We start from the raw sequence: 16,784 nt of genomic DNA, 5'->3' as shown, positions 1-16,784 counted from the left end.
CCCATAATGTCTCTGTAAAAGAAGTGGCTGTTTACAATGGCACTGTTGAGAGACCATGCAAAGCACCACCACTTCTTAGACCTGATGGCGATATGGGATCTTGAAACCTGCTGGTTGTGAAGGTCAACACCGCCCATGTGCTCATTGTAAAGCTTGATGCATTTTGGTTGTGGGACTTTGTCAAAGGCACGTCGCGCCTTGTTCCATCTCTTGACAGAGGTCTCACTGTATTTGTCCTCCATGTTTGTTGCCACTGTGACAATGCTGTTGTCTTTCCAACGGACCAGCAACTTGTCTCCTTGGGTCAGAACCTCAGAGGCTCCCCGGGGTAACTTCATGAAGTCCTTCTGTGGCGTGAATGGGACATCAATAAGGCGATTTTGCCTCATTGTTCCAGAGCTTCCATATCCTCTTTGTGTCATGTTATCGAGGAGTGCAAGCGATGTGAAGCGGTTGTCATGAATGAACTTGCAACCTTGAGGCACCTGAGCTTGCTCTGCAAGACCGAGAACGACACTGGGTCCCTGACCTAACCCAGTCTCAGGGAGGAGAGTATGGGATCCACCATATGGCTCCATGTGGTACATGTAACCACTAGATGATGCAAGGCTCCATACCTTGTAACCAAAACGGATTGGTTTACCTCTGATAAACTGCTTACATCCGTGTCGACCATAATATGGGATCATGCTTTCATCCACGGACAGCCATTCTTGAAAGGGCATTACTTTGTATGACTGATTGAGCTCAGAAAAGATGGGTCTGAACTTAAAAAATGGATCATCTGTGATTTTTGTGTTGTCAACCACATGAATTGAGGCCATTACTTCATCAAAGCGATTTCTTCGCATTGCATCAGAAATGCTTTCATTGTGCACATCATTGTCAAGTGACCAGTACATGTGTCTTCTTGGAACAGAGCTGTACCCAGATGTGAATAGGATCCCATAGAAAGTATGGAGCTCATCCATGCCCAGATATAATTTCTTGTTCTTGGTCTCGGTGGAGTAGAGGTTGGACATTTCAATGGTGATCTCTCTTAGGGTGGGTGGATACATTTGTAAGAAAACATCCATTGGGTTGGAGCAGCTTTGTTTCATACATTCTGCAGCATTTGGGCTGTATACCAGATATTCAGGAACCACATTGGTGGCAGGCCTCTTCGATCGTTTGAACAATCGATCTTTATTTTTGACCACGTACAGCTTTGCCTTTGGTTCTTCTGACTGACCCCTATGGCTTGTAGAGGCCCTTGGTTCTTTTGATGGGAGCTTCTGGCGTTTACAGGTCCTTTGCTGTTTATTTTCAACAGTGGATGGTGCGGTGTGAGGGAGGTCATCATTATTTATATAGTTGACCACCTGCAGCTTTGCCCTTGGCTCTTCTGGATGGCCCCTATGGTTTGTAGAGGCCCTTGGCTTTTCATTGTCAACAGTAGGGAAGGGTTGGGGAGAGGGGGGTGCGTTGGTGAGGGGAAGGTCATCCACACTGATAATGTTCCGTTCATAATCTGTTTGCATAATAGGGATGTGCATCTCCATCACTGAGGACGATGCGATACACATCTCGATGCACTGCCAACGATCCGATACATTAAAGATACATAAAAGCAACTACTAATGCGATACGATACGATTCACCCCTATTGCGATGCAGTGCGATTCGACACGATGCGATTCAATGAGATGCAATGCAAAGGGAATATGATGCCATGCAATTTAATATGGTACATATTGATTTACATTTATGCTATGATTTATTTCTTTGTCAGACTGCAAATCATCAATTAACTAAACAAGTGAAAGTTTTATTTCACATATTAAAAGTCTCTGACAATAGATAAAATAACATCAGGCCTGGACCTTGCCTTAAACCAGTCCTTCTTTCCTGTTGTATGTGTTCTCTGAATGTAAAAAAGAGTAAACTATTACAGGCAGTCACAAGCTGCTGTACACACTGTCATAATACAACACACTAAATTGAACTCCTACGTCCTACTTTTTCCCTAAACATTTTCTCAATGACTCAGCTATCTCTCGTCTTACTTTGTCGTACACAACAGGGATTTGTTTTGTTGGAAAATAGCTTCCTATTCTTGCTTAGGGTACTGACAGTAGCCAGCTGAATCCGAGGGGGAGGCAGACGTCTCCACACAAATACCATGTAGCCTCTTCAGGTGACAACCTAAATTAGCTGTGCTGCCTGTGTACTTTATAGCAGCACAACATATCTTGCCAATTGCATGGGTCTTGTCAAATTGCCCAGCTCTCTTGTAATATCCGAAGTGTTGCCAAACCTTGGATTTATTGCAATTTGTAGTAACGTGTAACTCTTCCTCCGCCATGATAACACTCGCCCGAACACGCCTCCAACTCCAATTTTTGGAGGACATACTCAGAATAAGGCTCCGAGTAGGCATACCAAATTTGGTGTCACTGCCTCAAAGAACTGCTGAGATATGACTTCATTTCCTGTTTGATGGCTTTCCTGATTAATTTGATTGGACACAAGTCCAACTTTGACCCGTTGGTGGCGCTAGAGTGCCAAAGTATGGGACATACTTTGTGAATTGGACCAGGGGACTGTCCCCAATGAGTGTGTCAAATTTCACAACTTTCGACTAACCGCTTCTAGGGCCTGCCATAGGACCCCATGGCATATATGTTCCTGGACCGACCAACGCAATATAGACAAGATCTGCATGTGGCCGGCGTGTAGTGCTGTGCTGACTACGCCACCTAGTTTGTAAGTCTAGGAACTTATTGTTGAGGTTTGTTTTGAGAGGGAGGAACAGCGTGTGCACAACCAAAACAAATCAGACGAAAATAATTACTACAAAATATTGTATTTTAATTTAAAATATAAATGTATATAATGTATTTCTTAAAAGTCTTTAAGGGTCTAAGGGAGACAGTGTTGGGACACGTCCTCGCAGGATCATCCAGCGTCCATGTCTTATGCACCTTACTGCTCCTGGATAGCCGATCGTCTCGTCCTCACAGAGTATGCTGTTAGCCATCGTCCGCAGTTTCCTGCACCCATACAGGGCTTTCAATTGCTACCATTTTGTCCACATATATGCTCCCGAAATTGTGTTTGTGCGACCTCAAAATGTATTTGAGAGCATTTGTGCGAGTGCAAATAATTGTTATGGTGCGACCTGTTTTAGTTTATTTACAAAACACACGCTAATTAGCCAACGACACAGTATGGGCCTGTTGTGATCTTATACCGTGACCAGTCCACTTTTCTATCCAACGTTCCATAACCAATTAAATTTCATCTTTACATTCTAAACATTCATGCAGATTTTAGGTTGGTTAATATTAGTCAGTTACTCCTTGTCACTGTGCTCTGTTTTCACGTGACAAGGAGCTAACTAGCGCGCAAAATAAATCCAGGGCTCTTAAGTGTCATGCGTTTTCCCGTGAGATTCATGCATTTCAACCATTTCTCACGCTCTCATGCAACACCTTGTATGTCTCACACTGAGAAGTAGGGGATAGCTTGTCCCGCTATAATTAATGGAAGAGGTTCAGGAATGCGGAGGAAATTTTTCTGCTGAGTTGAGCGTTGTCTCAAGTTAAACATCCAATCGGAAACCACAATTCCCGGCACCCAGATTAATAACTTATTGATGCCCTTTTACAGCCCTGTCCAGCTCTCCTTGTGTAACGGACTGTCTTCTGGTATGTCCTCCATGCTTTTGAGACTGTACTGGGAGACACAGCAAACCTTCTTATGATGGCACGTATGAATGTGCCATGCTGGAGGAGCTGGACATCCTGTGCAACATCAATGGGCTGCAGGTACCACTTCATTCTACCAGTGGCAAATACACTAGCAAATCACAAAACTAGAGGAGAATCAGTCAGGAAGTTGGGGGTTGCCATGATGTTACTTCTCCAGTGCACCTGTTGCCATTTTTATTTGCACTAAAACAGGTGATTGCTAATGCTTCCTACCAGGACAGATTTATATCCCTGAAGTTTAATTGACAAGAGGCCTGTTCCATAAAGCGAGTTTACCGAATAAGCCAAACTTATGTCAGTTAGTCGGACTCATTTCTAGTTCATTCGGTTCCATAAAGCTAGCTCAACATAGTTCAAACTCGGTTACTATGGCAACTTAGGCTGCAAAACTAGTCTGGTCAGGATCAGACTAACTGTCAGGCTTAGCTTGACTTGGTGCTTAAGCAGACGTTCCTGTAACACTGACCCTAACGGGAAAACGATTATTTACCACTTATATTCTCATTTTCTTATTCTCATCAGTTCAATATGTTCAACATTGAACATAGGCCTATATCTCAATCTAAATTATCCGAGTATAATTATCATAGCAATATAATTGTTAACAGTAGCCTGCAATTGCAAAATGAACGATCCACCCTCCATTTCCCCGACACAAAAACCATGTAGGCTACTGGATATTGATTAATAGTAGGCTATTTATTTTAAACAATGTCAAAAAAGTCAATTAAAATGAGTTCAGAGGGTGTTTTTTAATCAACAAAATAAAGGTCTAAAAAGGTCCTCCTACGTAGCCTATCGTTCACGACGTCAATTATGGCATGTCATTTTTTGTTGTTGATTGAAGCGTTGGATGAGGGAGCTGTCATTGTACACGATTTAAAGGGATCGTTCTTTCTGGAAGAAGTCACGTGGCCGTGTGCATTGCATTTGCCGTGGTGGACTGTATGATCCATGTTTTACCTCTCGGGCTGTTTAAGAATTGGGTGCACGCGCAATTAGCTTGACTACCTAAATCTGACTTCTATTAGTGGGATTGCGTGAGCTGAAATTGGCCTTTATGGAACCGCTTTAGCCTCGCTTTACTAAGTCTGGTCTAGCTTTTTTGAGTGGCCTTTATGGAACAGGCCCTAGGTGTTATGTGATGTTATTATGTTAGTCATGTTATGTGATGTGTATGTGATGATTATGTATTTCGGTCATTTATTTTGTACAGTGTACACACACCTTAACCCTGATACAAAGATTGTACACAGACTTAATGTATAGGGGTCCATAAATATAACATGTATTTAAACATTTTAATCCACAAACTTCTCCATCCATCTTTTCCGTTCCCTTCTCGCTCACCATTTTCCATGCCAGTTGTTCAGGGGTTCTCCACCCACGGCTTTATGTTTACTCATTTGCCGGGAACAGTTTCCCTTTATCCTTTTTTTCCACTTCCATTCTTTCCGAGCGAGTGGCTGAGGCCTTTAATCGTCCACGGCACCTGTCCCCACCAGCCTTAATGTCCACCATCCATCAGGGGGGATGACGGGCAGCGCCTCACCCCAGTAGAGCTACAGCCGCTGGGGCAAGGAGGAGAGATGCTGGGGCCTTAGTGCCAGCACTGGATGAAGGGCCATATGGGGGATGAGGGGTGAGACGAAGAAGGGGAGGCTGACACTCATGGTCACCGGCTCCAGACTCTTAATCATCAGGGCCCGGGGTGTACTTCACCCCAACACACGCCCAAACCCAGGGGTGAAGAGAGGGATGAGGAAAATGTAGAGGACATCCAGGACTGTCCCCTTTAAACATGATTCATTCCCAACCCATCGGTAGTGTCTGGAAAATGTTGATTGAGCAAGACCCTCTATAGAAAATGTAGCTTTTGTTCTGGATGGGAAAGAAAGTTGGCTTTTTTTTTGCAATATCTTTACAACCAGCAATTTGACTAAGATCTTTAGAAGTAAATTGTGTATACCACTAACTATAGATGAATTACTATTCTCAAAAGTTTCTTTTTGTTTTACAAAAGAAGTATCTCAATGCTTATTCTGTCAAGTATTTATCATGCTTTTCATCTCTACTCAGGCAGAGATAGCATAAGTCAGGAGGGAAAAAACTCAGCTGTCATAAGTGCTAGAACAAGTGTTACCACCCTCACACAGTGTTGGGTGTCACTCATAATTGGATAAATCAGCCCCAAAAATATGATGACCTGACAGTGCAGCCACATTAAATGTGTCTCTTACTCCCTCTTTATTCAGTTTTTTTCTTTAATCTGGTAGATTGAACAAGGATAATTTGTGCAGAAACCATCAGTACAAACTTCACAGAGAAAACAATTGTTTTCAACAACTTTTCATCTAAATACTTTCTCCCCACAGATCACAGAACCACACAACCTTCAATAACATACTTTCATATTTGACCCATGAGAACTTATGGACATTGTAACTAGTAAAGGTTTTAGCAAAAGAACCAAAGTCATCGATATTACTCTCTGAAACCTCTAAACCACACACACACACACACACACACATGAGCTGGTTAAACTGTAGCCATTTAATACATTTCCATAGGGGTAACATATATTTGTTGTTTTTAAGGCTTTAACGTTTAAAAATCAAACAAGTGTTATGGAGAAACCGAAGTCCTGTGTGGACATATCTTTGAGCCATCATAGCTGACGTTCCCTGGACACTGGCTAATGTGTTTCAGTAGATTTTAGAGACTTGGGCTGCTTTTCTTAGTCCTCCGGGAGCTACTCAGACTGGTGTCCTTCAACACCACTGGGAACCATGAGGTCTCCACCAGCATCTCTTGTGTCTACCAATAGACATAAACACATACACACACAAACGAACACAAAAGTCTCATATTTCACAAGCACTCATTACCATAGTTTCTGTGTGTGTGTATGTGAGTGTTACGCCAGAGGCAGTGGCTAAGGCAGAGGCACTGCTGGTGGTGATGAACAGACAGTCAGTTAAAAGCAGCCACCTCTCAAGGTCAGGCTCCATCAAAGACAGGAGTCAACCAAGCCTGACGTGACCCTGCCATGGCTGCATGATTGGGCACAGCCACAGCATCAGCTCCTGACTGCATCCACAAAATCCTCACTTCAGCCAAACTGCTTCTCTCAGCACTGGAAGAAACATAGCTTTCTCTCGGACATGCACAAAGAATCTCATCTCTTATGATCACTTACACATGTATACATAGGATACACAAAATATTTGGCATCCACATGCTGTCACATAAGGGGGTCAAAATTAATTGCTTTTTACCTGACATCTTTGACTTTGACTTTTAGTAGTGAAGTGTCGTTCGTGAACGATTCATTCATTTTGAACGAATCCTTATAAGGACTCGGGAGTAACGAGTCCTCTCAACGAGTGATTCGTTCATTTCCCGACTCAGTCTTTCTACGAGTCGTCTTTGGATCTTTTTTCACGTGACCTGCATAGGCTCTGTATCTAGAGGAAACAAACAATTCGTTCATTTCCTGACTTGGTCTTTGGATTTTTTTCACGTGACCTGCATAGGCTCTGTAGCTAGAGGAAACTAACGATTCGTTCATTTCCCGACTCGGCCTTTCAACGAGTCTTTGGATCATTTTTCACGTGACCTGCATAGGCTCTGTAGCTAGAGGGAACGCATGATTCAATCATTTCCCGAATCCTTATTCCCTTTCGCGTGGCCACTGTGTTAGGAAGATGTGAATGATATTCGCTCAAGTCATCATACTGACTGGTTTTGTTATTTTCACTTTACATTTACACTTACAGTTTAGTGCAGTGTAATTGTTTGACGTGATAATTAAATGCTAGTGTGATAATACATGACCAAATCATACAAACTCATGATACATTATTTTAATGCAGGAATTTCTTTTGAAATAGTATCTGCTGGTGCACATTTCATGCACTAACCTACATGAGAATATCCCCCCCCCCCCTCCCGTTGAAATGAACGAATGACTTGAAAAAAAATGTGTTCATTTTACTGTATGAGATTCAAAGAACCGAATCAGTAAAATGAACCTAACTTCCCATCACTATTGTGTAGACCCTTTCTTTTCTTTTTTTTTATACTGGTTGATAAGTGGCAGGCCCGACTAAGAACTCCAGGGTAGATGTGCTTGACTGCCGGTTTCATAGTGAGAGTGGCGCGGCCAGAGGAATTTTGGTTGGGTCCTGCGGCATATTAAATATATTATAAATATTTTTTTCTGCGTGAGAAATACAATATGTGGCAGGACGGCGTGACTAAAGACCGAAATGAGTGACTGTCACTCTCAATGTGTGACAGTTGAGAGCACTGCATTTGCTATTCAAGTCGCTCCACAGGCTGCGGCCATACTGTTGCCTACTAGTCTATGGCCGATATTGTTCGTGAAAATCTTTATTGATTTTGGGACAACATTTGTGATATGGCTGGTAAGCTAGCAAATCTCCTTGTCAAACATACTGTAAAATTATATTTACTGTTTGTCAACCGTACACTGTTATTGCCTTTGAATCCTGCTAGCATAATGTTAGCTTTTGGGCTAATAGGTCAGCCAAAGGAAAGCCGGTATTGGTTGTATAAGCTGAGCGGACTAGAAATATCAGTTAGCTTACGTTAAAAAACGTAACAGCCTGCACAGAACTGTAGCTTTGTTTGACTTGACTTAACGAGAGTCGATGGCTACTTGTTTTTTTTGTGTTTGACGGTTGTTTCCATAGAAGTTATAATGCCCTTTTCTTTTGAGGAAGCGTATGTTTGTGAATTTGTTACCTAAAGATCCTGTAAAGTAAATTCCATGTTTTGCTTCTAAGTACATTATATATGTGAGAAATGAGTTCCTGAAAGCGTGCAAAGGGCTAAAACTTTGTCACACTGAAATGTGGAGTGAGACCAATGAAGAGTTTATTTTCCGTTTTCAGATCAGGTTTTAATGGGCGGAGCCCAAAAATGCCCTATCTGTCATTTCGCCCCATCTACGTCAGATCATTGAATGGCTGCTCCTGCTGTAGGGGAGACCGGGGTTGGTTGGCACACTTTTCACTGTTTGACATTTCTCTGCCATCATTTATGATAGAATATTCTAACCAGCAGCAAATGAAACGTTATGGTCTAAGCTATTATTAAATATGTTTACAAGTACACAAATATTTTCAAAAATGTTGTGATTTGAGATTAAAGTCATGTTGTGCATTTGTGCCAACCAGCCCCATCACGGGGTTGGTTGGCACAATGTTAAAATGCTATAGTTACACAAAATGAAGCAAGCAATAGAAACAATTTAAACATTGAATAAAAGATTTTAACCAATTAATCATTCTATAACATGTTTTATGCAATTTATTAGAAGGAATGTATGTATTAACCCTAAACCTATGCCTAATCCTAAGACTGAAGAACGGAATGTTGACAACAGTGTTCTTATTAGACAACATTTAAAAGGGACAATAACCCCAACAGTAGCCTAACAGTAGCCCTCCTAGTAGCCCCTCTCCCCCATCACACCTATAATACATGTCTTACCACTTTTTGATTGAATTCCTCTATCTTCAAAATCATTGTGCCAACCAACCCCGCTCAAATTTAACCCAATTTTGTGATTAAATTATGTTGGCTAGCTACCATCACTCATCACAAACTTTCAAATTTTAAATGAAAATATAGCTGATTCCCATGTCTATTAACTACATGTAATTTTGTTTTAATATCTTTAGCTTACACAGTTTTATAATACATTTAGTTCACAGACCACTTTTTTACTTTTGATACTATAAAAGTGAAATGTTACCCTCACCAAAACAGTTCGTGATTTTCCAATGTTTTAACATAGTAGATGAGTGCAGGTCGAGAAAGCAAACATTTTGATGTTACAATTTTGTTTCTGTGACCTTCAAAACGACCAAAAAATGCTGTGTGCCAACCAACCCCTGTAGCCAACCAACCCCGGTCTCCCCTACTGTTATTGTAGCTTACATCAGCTAATTAGCTAGCTTCAGGATGTTTCCCACCACCCGCAACTGCATCTTCCCTGGATGCAAGAACTCCAGCTGCGCTACAACGCCATTTAAGTTCCCTGTTGATCATGAAAGGAAAAATAGGTGGATAGATTTTGTGAAGAGCCACGCCCATGGAAAGCTTTGGATAAACTCCTACAGCCACCTCTGCGCCACTGACCATTTCACGGCGGACAGTTTTAACATGCACCAGAGACAGCGCACTACATTACTAACCCTAATCCCAAATAAAATATTTGCAGGCTCGCATGAAGTGGGATTTGATCGCACTAGAGCAAAAATAAATGCACACAAAAGTCTGTTGATTTACACTGTGAGCTATACCAGCTCTAAAAAGTTAGCTAAATGGTTACCCAGCTAACACATGACGTTGCGGCAACGTTGCCAGTAAGTGCTCAGTTGGTAACCCGCGACTACCTTGTGGCAACGTTATAAAGGGAATGTTGCCAGTTGGTCCGATGGACAACGTTGCCACAACGTCGTACCTTGGTCAGCTGGTTACGTTATTTTTAGACCCGTGGGCAATGTTGCAGCGACGTTGTACCTTGGTTGTCTGGTTACGTTATTTTTTGGTCCCGTGGACAACGTTGCCATGACTTTGTCCCTTGGTCGGCTGGATACATTCATTTTGGTACCATGGGTTAAGTTGCCGTTAAGTCGCTCTTTGGTCGCAGGACACGGATCTCGAGTGCAGTAGTTTCAATCACACAATATTAAATGTTGCACCCAGCACGTATACATGTAGACAATGTATGTAATTCATGTGCAGCTCAGCCTCAGCATGGTCATCAATTTTCTCATATGCAGGAACATAGGTTTAATAAATAAGACTGCATATAATATAATTATTATATTCTTAACCTTAGGCCTATATTAAAATATAAGTCTTTCATTCTTTTCATGTACAAAAGCAATCAATGTGTGATGTGTAACATAGTTAAAGGGGCAATTGACTGGGTTTTTGGGGTATTTCACACTGTTCCTTAAGGTCTCCAAATAGGGTATGTAACATTGGTTGGGTTGAAAATGGCCCGGGTGCTGTTCTATGCACACTGACACACTGACAGATCCTCTGAAATGTTCCCGGGAAAAAACACTAGCTTTTCTCCTATTATGGTATGCTCATTAATATTTAGATAAGCTGCGCGCTGATTGGTTGGTTTTCAACGAGTGAAGCTGGGGAGCAAAAACGCAACATGGCTAACAGCAGCACTCGCTGAAACACCAAAGTTGGAGACTTGAAATAAAAACGTGCAAATAAATCTTTTGTGTCTACACAACGCTGTTTGCAACAGATTGACTATATATCATTTGAAATGATAACATTAGTTTTTCCACTTCTGTTGTTGAAGCAAACTGGATTGACTCGGGTGGGTATAACGTTAGGCTACAGCTTAGCAACCAAACCATATCCTGATTCTACTCGGCTTCAGTTAGCTAGCTAGCTCTAAATAACTTGCTGAAAAATAACATGACCAAGATCTGGACAAACACGCATCTTGAATTGTAGATTTACATTACACAGGTTATTTATTTGAATGAAACACAAGTCAGGAACATGAATCAACGTTAGCCCCATTGCCAATAAACTAGGCTAAATTATCACACATTCTACGTTTGCTCTTGCGTTAGCAAGCTAAAATTGTTTACATGCCTACAGTCTAGGTGTTACTAGTAACATCTACTGCTACCGTATCCTGTATCAAGCACCTGCCTTTCTCCAGTTCTTTCAAATAGATTATCTAGACAGGCGTTAGCAATAAGCCAGACTGCTGTTCGTTTTCTGGCTATTTTTCGAAAGATTCCCTTCTAATGCCGATTACAGCTAGTCTAGCTAGAGTCATTTGATGTGTGTAGAAACTTATTTAGCATTCTACCTGGTATGCTATATTATACAGGAAACGTTAGCATTGCTAATAACTGTTAGCACAACATCATACTGTCCTTATAGGCAGTTGCAATGGGCATACGATCGGAACAGCACCTCTTTCCAGGTTCAGCTTCCTAGCAAATTCTGCTAGCAATTGTCCAAGGTTGTCAAAACTGTCTTGGGTGAAATGTTCAGAGCAAATGAATGATTGAGTGTCGAACTTCGCCGGGATCTTCTCATAAGACAACAGCAGCCATGCCTGTTGAATGTTTGGCTCCTTGGGAAGACTGTGAGTGCTAGCCTTCCCTGTAGGCTACAGCCTGGAACACAGCATTTACGACCGTGGTCCATTTTCAATATCCTTGTTATAATTCAAAACGTTTTTCTTTGTAATTCCTTATAAGTAGGTTACACTTGTTTAAGCAAACATTCTTTGTCAGCACACCAAAGCTGTTAGCCGTTAGTCCTAACCAGACCCTTGTACATTTCATTTGTACAGAGGGTCTGGGATCGCCCCATTGACAAGCTATAACTTCCTTGAAGGCGGGTCCTCTGTTGAAGTTTAGAACTATTGGATCTGCCCAGAGCCACTCTGATCTGCCATAACCAATCGCAAGCGTTCAACTTAGCCAACTCCTTCACCACTACTGTAACGGAGCTAGCTGCCGTAGCTGGAAAATCTAACTTTTCCCGAACCCCGTGGGGAGGAGGGCTACAACATCATGGCCACCTACAAAACTCAGCAAGGAATGTTCTTGCTCCGGCTTTAACTTATGGATATTCGGCAGCATTGCCACAACCGCAGAATAACTTTGCTCGCAACTTTCTCCGCCGCCATTACTGAACTACTCAAACTAGTGCACAACATTATCGTCATCGTTCTCAGCCACTCCCTCTGTTCGCTGATTGGACCTACAAAAAATGTGTTTCTGAAAACTGACTTCAGAGCCTAGCTCCCAGACCTAGTACTGAAGCAAAATCCAAATTGAGCGGAAGTACGTAGGAGGACAGGGCCAGGCTACAAAGCTGTATGACACACAATGCAAATTAGAGCTCCAATAATTTTGAAATACAAAATTGTTAAATGTGACCAAAAGGTAAGCAATTCATAAGTTTCATTTCAAAAGACAAGTCATCACAGAATATTACAAATCTTCCTTAGCAAACCTGCCCCTGAGCAACAACTTGGCGCATGCCCATTTGAACGCATCTCTGAAACTGGGGTTTCAGACAATATTTTGCAGGAGCTTAACCGTCTTGAATGCATGGATTTCAACTGGAAATTAGCTACTTCAAAGTTAAGTTTCTTTACATAAATAGTTTTAAATATATAAACATATTGTCACGATGGCACTAGAGGTCTATATTGGAGTGGATGCTTAATGATCTGACGCAGAGAAGAAGACCTTTTTATCCTGTGTCCCTTACACCTCTCAACTACAGGTTTTATTACTACCCCCCCAATGCCAACAGCAAGTCATTAACTCACATACAATTCACAGTTATGGCAACAACGACAACCGCTTATAGTTACAAATATCTATACATCATCCACTGACAAACCTCATTGACAGAACAACAACACTCAACTCAAACATGCATACAACATTAACTAAACATGAAACAAGTATGTGAATTGCGCCACCCACAATCCTTTGCTCAAAGTGCTTTAATCAGTGCCATTTAGATACCTGACAGCTTGGGGGTAGAAACTATTCCTGAGTCTCTCAGTCCTTGCTGCCAGTGAGCGGTATCTCTTTTCAGAGCGGAGCAGAGAGAAAAGTCCGTAGCCTGGATGGCTGGGGTCTTTCAGAATACTGCTGGTCTTGCCTTTGCACCGCTTGCTGTAAATGTCTGCTAGATTAGGGAGTTTCCCCCCTATGGTACGCTCAACTAAACGCACCACTCTCTGCAGAGCCTTACGGTCCTGAATGGTGGTGTTCCCATACCAAGCGGTGATGTTCCCAGTCAGCATGCTCTCAATGGTGCATGTGTAGAAGCTCTGCAGGACTGGTTTGGAGGCTCTGAATTTCTTCAGCCTCCTGAGATGGAACAGTCTCTGTCTCGCTTTCTTTCCCACAGTGTCCAGGTGGGTTGACCACGTCAGATCATCGGTGATCTGGACACCGAGGTATTTAAATGTATCCACCCTCTCCACAGGGGTCCCATTGATGGATACAGGCGTGTAGTCCCGTACCTGTGTCCTCCCGAAGTCCACCAGCATCTCCTTAGTCTTGCTGGCGTTGAGGTGCAGATTGTTTGTCAGACACCATTGTGTCAGGCACCTCACCTCCTCCAGGTAGGCCTTCTCGTCGTTGTTTTGGATTAGGCCTACCACTACGGTGTCGTCAGCAAACTTTATGATGCTATTTGAGTCTGCAGTGTGTGTGTACAGGGAGTACAGTAGTGGGGACAGAACACAGCCCTGGGGGGCCCCTGCGTTTTGATCACAGTTGGTCATGGCATGCACAGCAATGGCGTCTATAAAAGTATCATGTCACTAATTCTTTCAATTTGTACATGACATCTGTTTTTGGATAAGTTTATTCGTTTTAACCTTAAGATGCGTGAGTTCTAAATATTTCCGACGCTTCCACCAGAGTGAGTTATTTTTCCAAAACGGCAGCTAGGTAGCTTTAATTAGCTTCCGTTACCTATCAACCTAGCATAATACTCGTAGCAATGCTCCTACCTGCTAGTGTTGCTTGTTAGCCTACTAATTGTAAATTTTGAAGCCATAGTATAGCGTTTGTCATATAGTTATTATCTATAAGAAAATAGTCGGTTGGAATGTTCAGAATCACACGTGCGACACTACGCTGAGGGGCCCTGCTTTCGAACAATCACATGTGCGATGCTACTCCTTTTATATCAATATAAAAATGCCAATACTATGTACATAAACTACATTCCACTTTAATTTCTGTACAGATTATCCTACCACCGTCACACGGCCTAGCACTGTGTTCCTGGGAAATGATGGTAAAGTAATGAATAACCGTTTATACCAGTGACAATAATTGTATGAACCATGTTTTGAAGCAAAAGCATGGCTTAAAACTTTTGCATCACCAGACGCCAGGAGAACCCATAGGGGGCCCAGGAAAACAGATGGCAGCCAGGCAAGTGCAAATATAAAACACTCAAAGGTTCTCAATAGCATTGCCAACTCATTGTAAGGCATACTTACGTTGTTCTGATCGTGGCAGGGGGAATACATACTTGTCAAAACAACAAATGTTCTCTTACTAATGCTTTGTATACAACCATTCAAGGTAACATGTGTTATTTACATCAATGTTACAGCTAATCTAGAAGAACCACAGTGTATGCCAATCATGCTAACTCTTGTAAACTTGTTTTACTTGTCTTTAATGACAGACATTACAGGTTATGCTCCAGAAGATGGAGACATTGGAGGAGAACCAGCGAGAGGCTCTCTTATTCAGGCGACTACAGGATAAACACACCGAGAGGTGCCAGTGATGGACCTACAGGTGGCCCAAACATAGGCTGAACTCCAAGACCTTGAGGAGCGCCTTAACCCTTGTGTTATCTTCGGGTCATCATTGGGACCCACCGTTGTTTGCAACAACTTTACCGCATACAAAAAAAGTGAAACATTTTCTTTTAACCGTTGGGCTGTCTCAGACCCCCCACATTGCGAAGGTAGAAAGATTTTTTTTTTTATTTGCTTTTGTATTGGGTAAAATTGGGTAAACACAACGATGGTTCGTTATGAACCTTTTGGTCATGTGACCCGAAGGCAGCACAAGGGTTAAGGTGCTGGAGTTTTGAAAGAATGGTTGGTGTTTTGCGATGCCATGAACTATGGCTTACACGCACGGTCAACGTTCAAATTGGTGCTAACAATAAGTTCATGGATTCTAATCGCAGATGCTGTTATGAAGTGGAAGACGGGACTGGGAGAGAAGGCTGTGGAGCTCCTCATAGCGGAGAAACTCAAACACGCACCGACAACCCATTCAAAACTAGCCAGGTGAATGAATCATGGTTGCAGCTTCCATATCCAACCTTTCAACATGGCTATGTGACAAAAAACTAGAATCCCATAATATTTTTTTGATTATGTATATTTTTCTAGATGTGATTTTGTTATGACTTGTATATCCCCTTTCATACGTGCAATTATGTTGATAGGACACAAACTTATTTTGTGCTTCATTGTCAGGGCCAACAGACAGGACCTGTAGCGGGGACTGGCAGAAGATGTTCATTCACTGTTTGGCACTTTGTTTGAAATAAAATGACTGAATGTGACATGGAAATGCTGCCTTGTTTATAATTGACTTTCAGTGCTTAAGGCGCTTCACTCACAAAACCAGCTGAATTCAGTGCACCGAAAGTACCCGGATGGCGCACTGCAAACGGTCCAAAAAAACAGTGTACAACGATGGACACTACTCGCCCTAAACGGGCGCCATCTTGGCTACGTAGCGGAAGAGGAGAAGCCCTTTCTGCCGTCACTTACGCCAAGTGTTTAACGTAAGTGTTCCATTTCAGACAGCACTTTTCAGCGACGGAGCGCACTGAATATGTAAGTGCTCTCTTTTGCAGTGTACTTCGTAAAGTGCGCGGTAGTAGACACAGCCAATGACTATGCTCAATGCCTAGTACAATATCGTATAGAGACTAACAATCACCTTAATCCATGTGATGCATAAGATTCCTGTTCTAACAAAGACTTACTTGACTACAATAAATCGGAAATATTCTTGTTTGCATTTGTTTTCTCTACGCCACGTTCCTCTTTCTCTCGCGGCCTTCCGCTCTCCTCCCTCTCCAATTCCGCTCTTTATTAGAGATGGGATTAATCTAAATAACACCCAATTAGACATTAGATACGTTCGACATGACTACGGCTGCATGAAACGACCGGCGAGAGTAGCCGCTTTGCAGTCGGGGAGGAGTTGAAAACGGCTCTGTGAAGTCAGACATTCCAGCTTCTCGTGGTTTGCTGCGTTGATGTCAGTCATGGCCGATCAAGTGCCGTTTGCTTACTTTACTTTATTTATAATTAAACGTTGTCTTTCCGTTAGTGAAGAGGCTGACTAAAAGCCTTTCTTCAAAATATTTTGAATTCAATTACACTTTTTTGAGCGTTGGCGAAACTGAAGGTGTCCGAATATT

General features: G+C 42.2%; 1 long non-coding RNA gene across 2 annotated transcripts in view; it reads left to right on the top strand.

Moving 5' to 3' along the window:
* The window catches only part of LOC146222332 (uncharacterized), an 80,817-nt gene extending 64,664 nt beyond the window's left edge, over positions 1-16,153 (top strand). The window contains exons 1-6 of one of the 2 annotated variants that reach the window (XR_014746740.1): positions 13,807-13,932; positions 14,565-14,615; positions 14,709-14,755; positions 15,015-15,130; positions 15,531-15,633; positions 15,826-16,153. This is a non-coding gene — a long non-coding RNA (uncharacterized LOC146222332). Of the gene's footprint in view, positions 1-13,806; positions 13,933-14,564; positions 14,616-14,708; positions 14,756-15,014; positions 15,131-15,530; positions 15,634-15,825 lie in introns of those variants that run through there. The other variant, XR_014746741.1, reaches the window with a different exon arrangement.
* The last annotated feature ends 631 nt before the right edge of the window (positions 16,154-16,784 follow it).

The sequence above is a fragment of the Hypomesus nipponensis genome, chromosome 25 (genome assembly GCF_054491055.1).
Source record: "Hypomesus nipponensis isolate SF chromosome 25, ASM5449105v1, whole genome shotgun sequence".
Lineage (NCBI taxonomy): Eukaryota > Metazoa > Chordata > Actinopteri > Osmeriformes > Osmeridae > Hypomesus > Hypomesus nipponensis.
This window is presented reverse-complemented; position numbering and strand designations above follow the sequence as displayed.